The 17,300-nt window shown below is 38.9% G+C and overlaps 1 protein-coding gene across 1 annotated transcript in view; it reads right to left on the minus strand.

The window, feature by feature from the left end:
* Positions 1-341: 341 nt before the first annotated feature.
* The window catches only part of LOC133987421 (L-rhamnose-binding lectin SML-like), a 277,548-nt gene continuing 260,589 nt past the window's right edge, over positions 342-17,300 (minus strand). Inside the window, exon 10 of the mRNA XM_062426788.1 lies at positions 342-351. The gene's annotated coding sequence lies outside the window, so the exon portion shown is untranslated. The remainder of the gene's footprint in view (positions 352-17,300) is intronic.

Consider the following 17,300-nt stretch of genomic DNA (forward strand, 5'->3'; position numbering starts at 1 on the left):
ACACAACACACACCACGGCACATAACAGTATCCGAGACAGCATGCATTACAGAGGGCTTTATTGGTGTTGGTCTCGGGTTGGGTTTAGGCAAAAAAATTGCAGACTTTGTCGGGCTGGGACAGCGTTAGAGCTGGAGTTTTTGGCCTTGTGGGGCTCTATCTATGCTGCTCAGGCTGCTGCTGACAGGATTTTCACACAAACAAATCAGTTGGACAAGCTGTTGCTAATTTAACCTATGAAGAATGTTCATGTTTTAATAACACAAATGCAATAATAGCTCTGCTGTTGATACAGTCATGGAAAAGGGGAGAATGACAATAAATAGTAAATATTTCACCCAGTAATTTCAAAGGTTAAGGTTTGGATATTAACTAAGCTCAACTATTACTATTAAACTTTGGTTCTTGGTTCTATAAAACTGACCAGATATCTTAATTTGCTTTTGAGAGGACTTTTCTCCATCACTAATTAAGTTGTTTAATAAAATAGCATGTCTAAGCAACAATCACAAGTGAGCTAACAACACCTAAAGCCTGAAATTCAATACAGTTAGTTTTGTCCACTAAAGTCGTTTTAAATTCTGTGACATTTAGAGTGTTTAAACTATAAATACTAACCACTCCATATTCTCCACCTCACCAACACTACTACTACTGCTGCTGCTTGTCAACAATGTGTACAGCTTGAAGATGAGGGTTGCCAGATCATCAGGTCGAGTATCCCCCATATCCTGCTCTTTCATTATCATAGGGCACTTCTTTTGCAGAAAACACATAAACCTGGCAGTTCTGCAGAGATCCTATTGTTAACATTACGTGGAGTTAAATCAGCTATATTGTTTGTGATTAGTAGAAACATTAGTAAGGACAATCCAGCAATATGTTGATATTGGTGCGGACATGTCCCTAGCGTCCAAATCTATACCCATGCTTAACCATATACTGTTGCTTTAATAAGATGCCTCATATTTCACTCTCAACCTTAAACAAATTGGAGATATTTTCTGTATTTGCATTGTCTGAGGCATTTTGTAGGATAGAAACCCCCTCGGAGACTCAATCAGTACTTCTTGCCCTGGAAACTCAAGTTATGATTTACATTGTGAAGTAAGGAACTGAATTTGAATGTTGCATCTTCTGCTTGTAGAAGACCAATCCTGTCTCCTCAAAATGACATGAATATATTACAAATATGCAATAACAAATATGTTTGGAAGGAAAGACAATGCCAGCTAGATTACACTCTCTATGAGGAAATGTTAACATATCTGGCAAGTCACAAAATGTTAATACTAAACATATGAGTAAAATCTATTCTTTTGTCGCAACAGCATTATTAAAAATTGTATTATTACATTGAGGCAGTCACAGCACAGAAAGATTATGGTTTTGGTTTAATACAGAAAAAGTCAGCAATGACTTGAAACATAAGATACAAGGTGCTCATTTGATCAACTATTTAATGAAAACCACACAATTCTGCACTTTAACCAGCATTAACCTGGGGTACATACATGTAGCAAGCAGCAAATACATCTGTCACCACAATGCAAGAAAAAAAAAAGAGAAAACAAATTAGTGCTATTAATTATCATTTCTGGGTAAAAAGGTTGCAAATACACAAAAAGCAGTAATGGTTTGATGAAACTAGTATGAAAAAAAAAAACGGCAACAGACTTTTAAGTTGTTTAAATACGGTTTAACAATGGGCCCAGAAATTGTGAGACTTAAACACAAGAGACTGTTGTTCGCTCTTCACCTGTGGTCAACAATGGTTTCTTTTGTGCATGGTAGGAAGGAATGGTTTTACATTTTGGGATTTGTACTTACGTACTGAGAATCAGATGAGAAGATTAACACCGCTCTGTACAGTAAATATGAAGCTACTGTCAGACGTGGGTTAGCCTAGCATTGAACTGGAAGCAAGGAGGAAAATAGCTGGCCTGGCTTTGTTCAAAGTTCAGTTCATGAGTTCACCAGACTACTTTTTGGCCAAATGCAGGAAGTTGGCAAAGCAGAAAATGCTAACGCAAATCTTTTTGGCAACTGTGATTTGTAAAGTTTTCTAGGGGGCATCAGGTCATTCTGTCAAACTTTTGTTTCCAAGGTCAATCATGATTTAGCCAGGTTTAGTATGGCTGATATTCCAGTGCTGTGGTGAGACCAAACAGATTGAGCAATATTCATTATGCAGAAATATTAACACTGAAACAGATGAAGGGAAGTTTTTTGCCAGTGCATTTTACAGGTCGGTCTGCACTTTGGCAACTTAAATGGAAACTGAAGCTGGAGTCAGTGGTAACCTTGTCGTGTTCATACCCACTGGCGCTCAATATGTTAGAGAAACTGAGATTTATTTTTCCCTGCATTGATTGTATTTCACAATTGAGAGGGTCTTTCATTTCATAAACCACCTCAAATGCCTTTCCTATCATGAAAATGTTCCTGACTCTTATTAGAAAAGAGACCCAAAATCGATATGGCCTACAGTTAGCTCTGTGAAAGGTTTTGGAACAGCTGAACTTGGCCGTGTGCGGTTGGGAAATCACTGAAGTCTCATTAACAGAGAGTTATTCCATACAGCCAGCAATATATACAGTAATTACTGCATTCTTTATATTGCAAATGTGCTGAAGCTTTTAGATGTGATGGTGCCTCATTAATCTTCCTTACTTAAGGAGAATTTTTGAAATCGTTTTCTTCCTCTTTCTGCCCTGTACTGATTGATATAATTAAGTGATATTCAGTATATCACCAAAACTTTGCACCCTCAAACTTAATGGTGAAATTTCCGGAGATCTATGGCATACTACTGCTGGAAAACCTGCCCCTGTGTGTCATTACACTGCTACTTTTCTCACTATTCTCCTGCAGTGTGTGACTAATTTCTGCCTGAGCTGACTTGGAATGTCATAGTCAAAGTCAAACCTCCAGCTTTGGACAATCCACAGCTCATTGCAGAGACCACAGAAATCCAATCCAAATCCAATTTGGCCTATGATTGATTACCGTGCTCGCAACTTAATTAGGTGGGAGGCTAGGCTAGTAACTGATGTAGATACATAGGAGCTATTTCCCTCAGCATGCCTGTAAACACACTCTTGACCTTTTTAGCCATGTGGCCAAGTAGCATCACTTATCTGCCACTAGCTTGTAAAAGAAAGAGTCTCTCTCTAATTCCACTAATATGCAGATAATCTGCTAATTCATCTTCTAAGCCTGGAATCCTTTTATAAATGAATTCAAATATTTCACTCCTCTACACACTGTAATTGTTCTTTTGATTTGTGAAGTGACCTTTGCATGAAAACCCTCTTCACCTCATGGCAATAATCAAGCAAGGGATTTAAAGAAGACAGAGGAGGCCATTTACTTGTATCTAGAAGCAATCCTTTGCTCTTATCAGACAAATGACAGCCTCCAGCATGATAACACAAGGTGAGCTAGATAAATACACATAGCTGTTTCAAGTTCAGTGGGAGCTTCTGGCTGGATGTGACAGGCGACGGCGCATTAGACAAACAGTCAACTGCCATCTTGACCTGTGATTGTCATGAGTAAATATTTTGGAACCTCGAATGGACCAGGCTAAAGATATTTGCCCTCCTGACCAAACACTGTGAAGCCAACTAACATCTGCTGAATTACGAATTAAAGTACAGCCTTTTCTCTCTTATTTGGCCTACCATCTACAGTCAGCTGGTATTGTTCTCATCTTAAAACTAAGCATTGATTTTGTGTGGATGTAGGAAACCCTGAGATTTGAAAAACAATGACTAATATTGTCAGGCAGAGGGGTTTGACTAGAGATTATTTTCAATACTGATAACTATGTCTAATATGTTTTAAATTGCCCAGTTAATGTTTTGTCCTCATAATGGCACAAAGCATAGAAAAACAGCCAGAGCACATGTTGATAATCAATGTTTTTCTATGATAACCAGTCTAAAATCACATAAAAACAAAATAATATAGTCAATTAATAATGATGTAAAATCGAAAAATTAGAGAGTTCTCACATTTGAGAAGCTGTAGAATGATCAGCATTTTGCATGACATAGGACCTATATATTTGCCATTGATCAAATTTATAACTTAATGAAACATAAGAATGAAATGGGCAAAATGTTTAAAAGAGTGTTCAACTTTTTTATATAGATGGTGATATTTGTAAATAAAAACAATGACATGAATGAGCTGTGGAGATATATGTGTGCTTGCCTGCCTGATGTATACAGACGTATGACTCGGCTAAGAAGAATGTGCTGAAGAAATGCACAGAGGAAAGGTTAAAAGATGTTCATGAAGATCCTCAATCTTTTCAGTACAACACACAGAAGGACGCAGCAGCATTTTAACAGAGTACCATATTATGTGTGGATGTGTGTGTATTTCAACATTGTAGTCAAGCACAAGTAAATAGGTTACATGTCACCCAGTATATATTTTCATACACTAATGGGAAAAAGATGTCCAATCATACATTTAATCTGCTCATTTGTCATCATCAATCAATGATGCTTTACAACATGCAGTGGTATAAATGCTGCTGCTCTGGAGCTGTTAGAGGACATTACTGGGGTGTCAACATCCACCTTTGACATGCAAGCATGGAACTACTTAATACATAGTATCACTGCATGATGTGGTATGACCAATATGCGCATGTTGGGTCTAGCTATAATGTTCATGATGGACACTTCAGCATTGACTGAGGAACTTATACCGTCTGTGAAGTGATGCTTGAACAATCTCTGTGAGGAGCAAGGAGATTCCAATAACAGGGTCCATCAAATTGCATTATAGGAAATGTGAGAAATGTTTTTGGTACTTTACCCGTTAAATGGCACAATAACTTCGCCTTGATTTTGACTATATTTTGTTTTGTTTTTTTATCACCCTTCTTAATGGAAGTACCATACTAAACTGCTGGAGTACCATTTAATTGAAAAGATACATTAAATGTAGCAATTTTCTCATATTATTTAAAAGCATTTTTATGTTCAAATTACAGATTTCAGTGCAATCCAGTGGTAGTATTAAATAACACTACAGCCAGCAAAGCATGCCACTCCCACATGACACTCTTTGCAAGTCAATGCAAAGATAGTGCCCAACTACCCACCAGACAACAAATACATGCTCATGCTTAAATTTTTATTTTACTTGGATGCATACTGAAATTTTCATTAAAAAGACACAAAAAACATCTGGACTTCCTCTTTATACCATGTAAGCATGTCTCCAAAACACCTATCTCAACATCTGACCTCTGTATTGCAGTCAAATCTTTGGAGTGCTGAGTATTCTTCTTGAGTGACAAAACCATTTCATGCAGACTGGAGAGCATTCATTTATGCAGACTTTTGACTGATGTCAGCTGGACTGACAGGGGATGAATGCAAAGAAAAGCTGGGGGCATCATACCCAGCAGCACCAAGGTGCCGGCACATCAAAGAGAGAAGCCAGGCTTTTTGATACAGAGGAGAGGATAGCAGGACAAGCTTCAACCTTGACAGTTTGCCACAGTGTGCTTTTGTAGATTACTGTTTGGTCTTTCCCAGGTGAATGCCGCACAGAAGGCAAGCAGCAGACAAACTGACAGAACACACATCAGAGTATCTCTCGATGTTAGCCAAAAGGAATAGCAGAAGTCAAAACAAAAAAGTTGTGTCAGATGTTTGTGGGGCCTGTAACTCAGGGTCAATGCACAGCAGAAAGAAGCACTGTTAAACTTTGATGATGCGAACAGCCTCTCAGTGGGTTGTTTCTGTTAACTTTATGAAAGCGTCATGTAAAATAAAGACACACAATACAATATACAGAAAAAAGTGACTCTTGTGTTTAACAAGTGTGGGGGGGTGCAGGGGATTACACTAAAATCAAATACCATTTTTGTCTGCTACAGCATACATACTGTATCTGCTCAGCAGGTTTTGTGTTCTCTCTAGAATAAAAAAATCAGACGCCAAGAGGGAACATTTTGTATATTTTTTGCTTTAATTTAACATAATACTGTTAGTTCTCCATCTACGTAGATCCACATTAGCTTTTCTGTGGATGCTTTGTTACCATGGCCATTCTTTTGCATTAAATTGTTCAAAGACAACCCTAAGAATTGTGGTCCTTGTCTATCATACAACACAACACTGTGTGCATTCCTGCAATATGATAACTAATAAATACATTTTTTGGTTGCAAGATGGTGATGAAGGAATCAGTCTTGTAGTACTTTAAAGGATGTAAGGCAAAGACAGTGACCTGATCGAATTCCTTGACTATGACAAATGGCTATGTTTACAACTACACCTTGTAGCAGCTAATCATCAATGTGCAGCATGAAACATTTTAATCCTGTCCTTAGGCGTGGTCTGCCATTTAAACCAAAAACACAGTTGCTCCCTGCACTCTCTATGGCCTCACCAGCTCGTTTGCTGGGCTCAAGAGGGACACTGTGTGTGGCACCATCTGCTTAACTATTCAGAAGTACATTAGAAAACTAGGAAGGGATTTCTCAGCAAGAAAGGTTTTTGTAAACATGCATCTTGCTTTAGTACAGTTCTAATACTTTCCCTTCAGGTTATACGTTATCTTTTCATTTTGGTATACATTATGCTAATTCATTAGTCTAAAAGATGGATAGTCATCTTTCGATTGTATGGCTACATATTTGTTGGCTGTAATAAGGGCAATTCCAATAACTGTCTAGTGTTCAAAGATAAATTCTGACCACCATTACACAGTGTTTCCATTCCACCTCCTCAAAGTTGCACTTAGGGTCTTCTTCCCATTTGCATTTCATTCCTAACACTTCCCACCCTATGATTTGAGAAATTCCTGAATAGCCATAAGATATAAACCCCCTTACTCCTTGTCTCCATACACAAGTTTATTTGGAGGCAACTCTTCTAATGATTGTAGATGGCCATCTTGTGCCAAGATGATAGAGTGCCTGGAAGTGCGTGGAATAATGTACTTAGGCTGAGTTCACACTGCAGGCAAATCTGATTCAAATCTGATTCCTTCTCAAAACCGATTTTTAGGCCTGACTGTCCACACTGTTTTTAGCAAGTGTCCAAATCGGATTTGGCTCTGTTCAGAACGGGCCACATTAATGAACAATCGACAGGTTGCTGTGGCAATGTCGTCGGAGCGGAGGCGTCATCTAGCGTGTATTGTGTGATGTCATATAATTGCGACAGCAACAACAAACCTGCGAGCTTCGCTTGAACGGAGCCATCTCCCCAAAGATTAAGAATTTGGTTTCGTCCTCTGTCCAAGGACTGATGTTTTCGACGTCTTCCATTGCCTCCATTGATATCAGCTAGCAACAACAACTCGAATAAGCGCGGGTCTGGTGTCGTAAAGAGTGACGTAGCGTAGAGACGTAGAGAGACATCACGGACAGTCAAATCCGATTTGAGTGTTTGGAGGTGTTCAGACTCAGACACATCTGTCCAAATGCAATTTGAAACTACCTCCCAAAGGTGGTTTTGATCTGGTTTGCAAAAATCGGATTCCATGTGATTTATGACTGTTCAGACTTCATAAGAGCCATCTGGTTCCAATCTAGATTAGCTAAAAATCGGATTTTGGCTTGCAGTGTGAATGCAGCCTTAGAGGTGAGCTCTTCAAAAGTCTGAAGGACCCCATCTTTAAACAGATTCCAAAAAGTTTTGATACCTTTGTGTTTAGTTTTACCATCTCTTTAGATAAAGGGCTTTACATAAAAAGGGATATATCTGAAAAGGGATTTGTCATTAAGTAACTGAATACAACCTGTTTTGTTTTTTTTCTAACCTGTTGCGAAATCTTATATGTATGGACAGTGATTGAGTATGTTGTTATAACCAGGCGACAATTTAAAGAGCTAATATATGATACTGATTCCAATTTCATTTCATTTGAGCGCCCATGTTAACAGATCGGAGCAGCAACACAGCATGTATGAGTCATGCATCTCATTCCGGCCATGTACCAGGAAGTTAAACATTAGCTCTGGCATTAAAAGGCATAACTACACTTTTTAAAAATATATTAATCTTGTAGCATGAAATTTTATCATATTCCATCACTGTATCCATCAGAGCTGGGATAGATTTGTCTGGACTTGAGAGGTATGCCAATATATCGTCTGTAGAAAGAGACAGAGTATGGATGTAGTCACCAATTTCTAACCAATGACTGGGTTAGACCTTATAACTGTTGCTAATGGTTCAATGGCAACAACTAATAACAGACAATAAAGGCAACAGCCCTGTTTAGTGCTGCGTGATAAAAAAAAAAAATCTGGCTGAGATGTCTCTATTGGTTTGTATTTGTGCTGTTATTTCCATTTTCCCAAAGAAGAATTGCCATCTAATTAAATGCCTTTTCCGCGTCCTCCAACACAGGTTTTGGTCAGATTTAGAGTTATTGACTATGTTGAAAAATCTTTTTACATCGTCAATTGATTATCTATTCTGAATTAATTCTCTTTGGCCCATGTTGATTACATCAGGAAAAACCTTTTCAAATAGTAGAGCGAGGCTAGGTAGAATTGAAAATAGGCCTGTTAGAGTTGCAAAATGTGGGATTCTTGCCTGGGTCGGTAAAACAATCACTCTGGGAGTTTACCTATTTCTATGGCACAATTAAACATTGTGAGCATATGTTTTTATCAGTTTGGGGATAAATGCCTCGAAGAATTCTGGGGAATCCGTCATGTTCTAGTAATTTTCCTGAAGCAAGTAAGGTTAAGACTTTCACTGCCTCCTCTTTTGTAATACTGCCCTCTAGTGTCCCCTTATTATTATCTGATAGTACAGGAATAACAAGCTTTTCCAAAAATGCTTTATGCTCACCGTGTTACATCCATGTGATGTGTATAAGGATTAATGGTAGCTCAAGAAAGCCTCTCTAATCTCTCAAGGATTAATGGTAAATGTGCCATCATTTTTGACTGTATATATTGCCATATTTTTCTCATCCTTCTTAATCTGCCAGGCTAAAAGTTCCGAGGCTTTGTCTGCTTGTTTGTAATATCTATGTTCCATTTTTTTTATTGCATTTTCTGTCTTGTGTTTATAAAGCATGTTACATTATAGCTGTCTTGATTTGAGTTGTTGGAGAATAATGCTGTCATGCAACTGTACATGTTATCATCTCTTGTTTTAGAAATACTGTGCTTTGTGTTAGAACAGATTTTTTTGTGAAGACCAATCTAGGATTGGATCCAAAACTAGATTGAAGTCCCCTCCAATATATACCTCTGTTTGTAGGTCAGTCAGGGTGAAGAATAGTTTCTCAAAGAACAGGGGGTTGTGAATATTAAACCCATTGACATTAACCAGTGTTATGGGTTCCAAATGTAATAGCCCACACTATCACACATTTCTCTAAGAGTCCTTGATGATTGAGTTTGCCTGAACATTTCTATGAAGTAGTGTGGTCATTCCTCTAGCTTGGGATGTTAAATGATGAAAAGAATATGTGGCTATAGTCTCCTTGTTTCATTTTAACATGGTCTTTGTTCAATATTATGCTGTTTTAAATAACCTAAAATATGTTTTCTTTTCACAGAATTATTTACCCTTTTTACCTTCCAAAGCAGTCACATTTATCCCATGTAGAATGCAATGGAGAATGAGAAAAGAAAAAAGAAAAAGAAAACAAAATAATGTGGGCCTCCCGGTCTACCCCTAACACACATAAGTACACTTGTACAGCTTATACATTCACATCTACCCACTGACGAAAACTTGAAATTGGACCGCTCAGTCAGATAAGTGTTTAGGGAGGGTCTCTTAACTAAAGTGGCTGGTCCGGTGTAAATTGTTTTTGTGGTCTAAGTGTCCTCACCTCAGCTGTGTCTGCTCCCAATTGGCCAAGCTGTCATTCTAATCCAATGTCTGCAAAGCTATGTGTGCATCACAAGTAGGCTACTCACAGTTCTTTTGCCCCTCCTGTACCAAAACAGAAGAAAATGATAAGAAGACTAGATGAGGGGGTCGGGTGATATTTTTAGGGATCCTTTGGGCAATGTTCAGTAGACAGTCTGATCATGTCCAAGTTTAATATCTGGTTAGAACCTGTCCGGGTATTCCCCACGAAGGAATCGCTCTGTCACTTCTACTGACTTGAATGTCCTTGTCACCCCATTGCAGATATCCACCTTAGGGGTTGCAGGATAATATCTCATTGGGCTGGCAAAGCTGATTCGTTAGTTAATTGAGGATCATCCTTTTGTTGTGTAGAGTAGGAGATGGGTCTGGAAATATCCTTATTTTGGAGTTGTCGTACATGAGCTCCCTTTTCTTCCATGCAGCATTCAGTTTTTGGATGGTATCCTTGTAACTCTCCTGTGGCTTCCTCCAAAGCATGCCATGCACTTTGTCCATCTCAGGTGTGTCAGAGAGGTCCATTATCAATAGTAATCATTTTTTAAAGAAGGCAACAGCGTTGTTACAGTCAACTCCATCTGGGAACCCTGCAATCCTCTGTTATTTACTTATCTTGTAATTCTCCTGGCTGTCAAGTTGTTCCCCCCAAGTTGAACCAAAGTCCAGGTTTGTTTTTCAGCCATCTCATCATAGTCTAGATCAGTGGTTCCCAACCTTTTTCTTAAGGCACCCATATTTTTACCATTATAAACCCCCCGAAAAGTACAATTACCAAAAAATAAAAGGAACCTTATAACTTACTTTATATTTTTTATATTTCAATATATTCACTGCTAAAATAAAAATACAATCGCAGCATAGAACTATGAATTGTTCAATATAGTAGTGAACAATCTTAATATTGACATGATTATTTTCTCAGCTTATATGTTAATGAAATGCTTAGAGACATTAAATATGAGGCATGTTATTGTTTGCTATCAACAGCAGAGTGATAGCAGATGTTATCCCAGTGAGGCTGGACATTCTCGTTCTCATTTTTCAGTTTCCTATAATCTATCATTCATTTTGTTGTTGCACAAATCACACTCTTTACTGCAATCATTTTCGCCATTATGAGTCTGCCCATATTTTGCGCGGATTGTGCTGATAAATTAATAAATTACTCTTCTTGGCTTTTTACTCATAAAGCTCTTATTGCACTTACAGCATCGTACAGTAATGAATTTACTTTTTGTGTCAATTCTCCACCGCTGTTTGTCTCTCTGCTGCGCTGCACACACAAGGAGGACTGCACAGGCCTTCTCCACTTCCCATTTCTCCATCAGCTCCCTGTTTACATTGCTAGCTAACCTCCATGTAAACTGCAGGAGGAATGTTCACGTTACACACACCCTTATCTGCCCTTGGTACACCCCTTAAAATCAAGAGGGCTTCCCGGTTGGGAATCACTGGTCTAGGTAACCGACTGCTAGCTCTAAGCATTTTTGCTCCAGTTGAGCCAATCTGTCTGCATTAGATTAATCAGTGGCCCCAGATATGGTGACCTTCACAATAATGCTTTATATACATATAGAATGAATTAATCAAACGATAGAAACTTTTCAATATTAACATTAGAGATCATTAAAATGTTTGAAAGTCGGCATTGTTCACTTAATGGAATTCAGCAATGCTGACTTTAACAGCACATTACTGCTAACAACTCTATCGCTTTCTGCAGTTGGCAGAAGTGTGCATTACATCACCTGCTCTTGATATGCATGTGCATCCTCGTGTGTCCTGACAGAACATATTGTATCAATACAAGACCCAACCAAAAATGTTGCTCCACAGTGCCACACAGAGGTCTAAAACTTCACAGGGTAGCTTTCATCTAAATTAAAGGAAGTTTAGTCACTTGAGGAGATTGAAAATCCCAAAGTCAGCTTGTGTCACCACTAAGCAAAATTATAGAAAAACAAGAACAAACAGAGAAAATCACATCTGGAGAGAAAATAACTGCATATTGCTCTCAAACATATACCCTGTCAATTAAATATAATTGACATGTTTCCCACTGAGGAAAAAGCTGACCTCCATGTGCTCTGTCTACCCTCCACCACCCTCACACATCCATCTCCACTTATCTCTGGGGATCCTGAGCCCACCAGCCTTCAATCTACAAATAAGCCTGTTTAATTATACCTAACCATTGGCTGCGCTCAAAGCCGTGAATTAAATTCCATAACACTGTCCATGATCAGTTTGTTATATCTCATGTGATAGCTATCAACGGCTTAAATACCAGCAGTTAGCAGAGAAGCTGAGGGCACCTGGACTTATTGGTGTAAGATGGATGGCTTCACACAGCCTAAATCAATATATCCAACACATGCTGGGAATTAAGCTAAAGACTAGTTTCACCTCAAAATGAAAAAGAGGATCCTGATTGGTCAGGTTTATCACATATGAACATACAAATATACATACTGTAAAAGTCTCAAATCAAAGCTTAACATTTATTTTCTTGCATGAAAGGGAAAAATATGGCTCACCGCTATGAAATAATTATAATGAAATAATGCTTGACTAGAGGAGGAAGTGGTTTAACAATAAAATACCTTGGTTAACTGGAACAGTGTGAAGGTTGGACTTGTGACGAAGATTATGTTCAGCTCCCATGACTAAAACCCTGACATAACATCAGTCAAATCATTTTATTTGCTTCAAATCAACCATTTGTGGACCTTCCAATGATGAACAGGAAAGAAAATAATCTAGTTCTTATGTGAGTGTGTCATAATCATGGGAAAAGAATGTGCTCAGAGAACCCACAACTAGCAATGTTCATTTCAGACATTGTGGACATTTCATGAAATTTTATGAGACAGAGTTTGGTAATGGGGGCAGGAGGGCTTCATTGGAGTGAATTTTTCTTCCAATCTTTCCTGGTTGCAATTTATTTCTGCACATGCCCATCTGCTCCTAAGACTTCCCATTCCATCACTTTTACTTTTTTGTTTAAATCCAAGTAACAATAGCTGACATTTCTGAGAATTACAGATGCAGAGGTTGAGCTTATGGACAGGTTTGGGTTCCCAGAGAGAAATATGGCCTGACTTTGAGCCTTTTAGCCTGTTCAAGCTAATTGTTTTGGTTTTTCGGTCAACACACTACACTCTATATTTACTACGAGCACTTGGCAGCTGTTTTCTGCAAAATAAGCTATTATAAATCCACAATGCGCTACCTGCTCAGCACACACAAACACAGCAGACGGAAAGGTAGCAACTACCCGGTGAAGTAAGTTGGACATCCAGAAGTTAAAGAACCACCGCCCTGGATACAGGTTCTTTTTGACTGGGGCTGTATCAGTATTAAAAACACAAAGTAGCTTAACAACAGCACCACATCTTTACCTGCAGAAGGTTCGTGTAGAGAAATATTACCATATGGGAACAGCCGAAAGAATGACAACGTTGAACAGTGGTTGAGATAAGGTAACGTGCTTCTGGCTGCTGTATCTCAACTATGCCCTCAAGTCCAAAAGCAGCTTTCCAGTCTTTCATCTGATTGCATACACGTATCAGTGTCACAGACAAACAAACACTTGGCTGCCTAAAGAGCTGACTGCGTTTTTTGTTTGTCTGTGTCTCTCTTCCATGAGATTGTAGCTGCACTTGCTTCTAGCCCTCCAATACAATACTCCCTCAGAAGGAATAATTTAATTTGTTGCGATTTTCCACACAGAACATTATCTATGTGAACAACACTTGAGCAATCACTCAGTAATTTTGTTCAGGCTATCAAAGAGATTAAGGAAATCACATCTTGGAGGAAACACGAAGAGTGTGAGGCTCCACATACTGTCACAGTGTGTGACTTCTTGGAGCACCGTGCTTAATTCGCGTCACTCCCAAAACTTAGTGGCGATTTCAGCTCCTCCACCCATCTACAACGCCTCAAGAGGAGGCTGGTAATCACTGCAATTAACTTCCTCCTAATTAAGGCTTTGCTTGGTAGTGCCTTAATGGACCGCACAATACTGACAAATTAATCCATGCTCAGATAATAAATCTGATTTGACAAAGCACAAATCATTAACCCCATGACCCAATGACAGTATCCAACAGAGTGTGAGATGCAATGATTGGTTGCAGCTGGGGATAGGGTTCTTGTTGGCATCCGTCTTTGCTTTGAAACAATTACCAAGTTTAAATTTCCAAGTTTATGTTGCTGTGATTTTTTAACTGCAAAGAGCAATGCATTTCACTCTGTATTTGTATACTTACCTTAATGCTGGACCATATACACAATTGATGTGTCATACTATCATATTATAGACAGTGTAGTGCATGTCAAAAACCCCATGCACAAAGCAAGATTTTGATAGTTTTTGTGTGGAAGAACTTGCTGCTCAGAGCCCTGACCTCAACCCCATCCAACCCCTTTATGATGACATGAAATGCCAACAGCGAGCCAGGCATTATCGCCCAACAGCAGTGGCCGACCTCACTAATGCTCTTGAGGCTGAACTGAAGCAAACTCCTGCAGGCAGGCTCCAAAAGCTTTCCCAGCAGAGAGGACACTGTTACAATACCAATGCTGCTGTAACAGCATACTTTTGACCATATACTGTTTTTAGATTATAGCTAAAAAAATGTTTAGCAGCTATTTTTTTTTCGAAATCGAAAACACAAACAGTTAATGTCAGTTTGTGGTGTCAGCCCTGATAATCTAACATGCAGCAGGGCTTCATTCGAGATTCACCATTTTATTCTAGTGTTGAATAGTCATGTAGCTTTGTGGCAATTTTCTGTTCTCTCTCTATTTTTCTAAGACTCGCTGCACTACTGCTGTTGCTTTCTCCACCTACATGTTTACAGCACAGAGAAGCCTTTTGTTAGAGGCTGTTAAAAGCCAATCTGGGAAATACAGGAAATTGAAGGGAAAGTTGACAATGCAGGGTGAGAGGAAATGGGTGCACAAAAAAATGGAAATGACAATACTTTCGCTACTGGAACACAAGTAGAGAAAGAAAAACCAGACAATCCTTATGTCAGGGGTAGATTTATCTTACTCAGACCAAGATCCCCATCGGTCCCAGTTTTACTGCATGTTGGGTTTAGTCATTTATTTACTGCAAAGTTGTCAGGGAATTCACAACACTAATATATAACATTAAATAATGTCCCATATTTTTATCTAAGTTTAAAGATCTGTCTTTTAGACAATCTCTCTTGTTATGTAATGCAACTGCCATGTGTACGCCGTGACACTGTACTTAATGAGAACTTGGAGCAGAAAGTATACACACAGAGGGCGAGTGGTTGGGAGTCAATTGGGGAACAAAAACAAATTTCCCCCAGGCTTCCTAACTCTGAAATTCTGCCATGATACTAGTGTGACATTTGCCACCTAGTAGATGTATCTTGGTGGCTACAACCCCTATTGGAACTTCAAATAACTCAGCCCAATGGGAAGACCAGACCTCGTGCACATATTATCCTTAGATCTAATCTTAAAACCAGACAGACACTACTCACAATTCTTCGGAGAGTCTTCCACTGCTCTGTGATTGCTAAATTAAGCAGTGACTGCCATGCATTGCGATGCACATGACTCCCAACTAAAACAGGTCAGTCAAAAGGAGAACAGACAGAGATCCACATCATGCTTCTGACTGTTTCTCTAAAGTCTCACAGTTTAGTTACTGCACACATAGCATTGTGAAAGCCCTCCTGACGTCATGCTCTAAAAGGTGATATGTGTGAAAGGTGCACCCACCCATCCATTAACCTCTGCTTCAGCTGTTTTAATTCGCCGGCTGTCAATGGCCTCAAAGCACGCATAAAGGTGGTTTAGCTCACTTGCCAGAAATGAATCAGCACTTGCCAAGGGAGGGAGGGTAGGCTTGTAATCTGTCATAGTTCTTAGACCTTGCCCGATGCTTTAGGGATTGTCCTCCTGGAATTTTAGTTCCTTTTTTGCCTCCTTTACTGGTCTTCTTACATTGTAAGCTGCTGCTTTATAATTGTCCATGTTTCCAGACTGCAGGCCTACGCTGTAGGCTGCAATATGTGTGTTAATGGCATCCCTGGTGGTTATGGTAACCCATGTGGCTGTGGAATAAATTAACTGTAGTTTTGGGTACAGTGCTTCTGTTGTTTCATAAATTAAGTCCAACACAAATTCTGAAATTGGCCTGACCATTTCCTGATCTTTTTGTGTCACTGGGTGCATGCGTCATAGTTTGTTTAGTGTCAAGTCTTCGCAAAGCTCAACAGGTCAGCCTCTGTAAGGAGGAATGTCTGGTATTCCAGGAATCAGCAAATTTTCGGTGAAACAAAGGACTTCACAGTTCCTGATATCCCAGTAGAAACTGATGCAGGCACGGAGGTTGTCCAGTTTATTATCCAATGTCTATACATTGGCTAGAAAGATGTTTGCCAGAGAAGACCCATGTGGCTGGAACCTCAATCTGTGTGTAATCCCTCAACATTTACCTCAGTGTTTCCACCAATGTTGAGATGGATTAAGAGATGGTCTTGCTTGACTATATGGTCAGGATCGTGGATCCAATGTTTGCATTTGAAAACCTCAACCGGCCAAGTAGCAGAATCAGCAGGAGGAGAGTTTACAAAGTGGTGAGTTGACCATGTCCCTATCCTGATCAGTGACACGTGAGATATCATTGTCCTATGTTATTCACAAAAAATACAACCATTGTAGTAAAAACAAGCATAAAGAGCATACATTTGCATACATTTTGTGGAGGAAACAGAGAGGCAAATGGATAGGTCAACAATTTCTAGAACATACAGTGGATATTGTGGTTCTAATGTCTAAAGAAACTGAATTCATGAGCACAGTCTAAAGGCTCTCTATTTTCAAATAAAGGTTCATAAGCTTATAAATCCTACAAAGCTATTACATTTCATAGGCCTGTTTTGCAAAATATGAAGTTCCATAAAATAATGGAAAATCTGTGAGATTTATTGGTGGAAAGGAATTTTACCTCATTAGCCTAATTATTTTTTCCCTCACAGTGTATACTAGTAACTTTAAGGAAATACAAAAAACAAGCAGTAATTACATAATACCAGCATTATGACTTTCCAAAGTGGGTAGTGTAAATGAGCTCAATGGTCACTGGGATATAAAGTATATCGTGAAATGATTAGAGAGCCAAATGTATAAATCATAAACACAAAACACTCACTTTTGTTTCTCACACTTTAGTGAGGTTTGGGTCTGAGCCAGTGTGTGCTGGTCATAATAGCAACACTTTGAATTATACAAATGTCATTAGCATATATTCTCTAAATTTCTGCAAATAGTCTCCCACACACTTTGCATTGCTTTGTGAAATTAGCCTATGTTAAGAGATTGTTTCAGTCTCTGTTATTTCACAATGAATGTGACCTTTGGTGATGT

The sequence above is a fragment of the Scomber scombrus genome, chromosome 10, assembly GCF_963691925.1.
Source record: "Scomber scombrus chromosome 10, fScoSco1.1, whole genome shotgun sequence".
Lineage (NCBI taxonomy): Eukaryota > Metazoa > Chordata > Actinopteri > Scombriformes > Scombridae > Scomber > Scomber scombrus.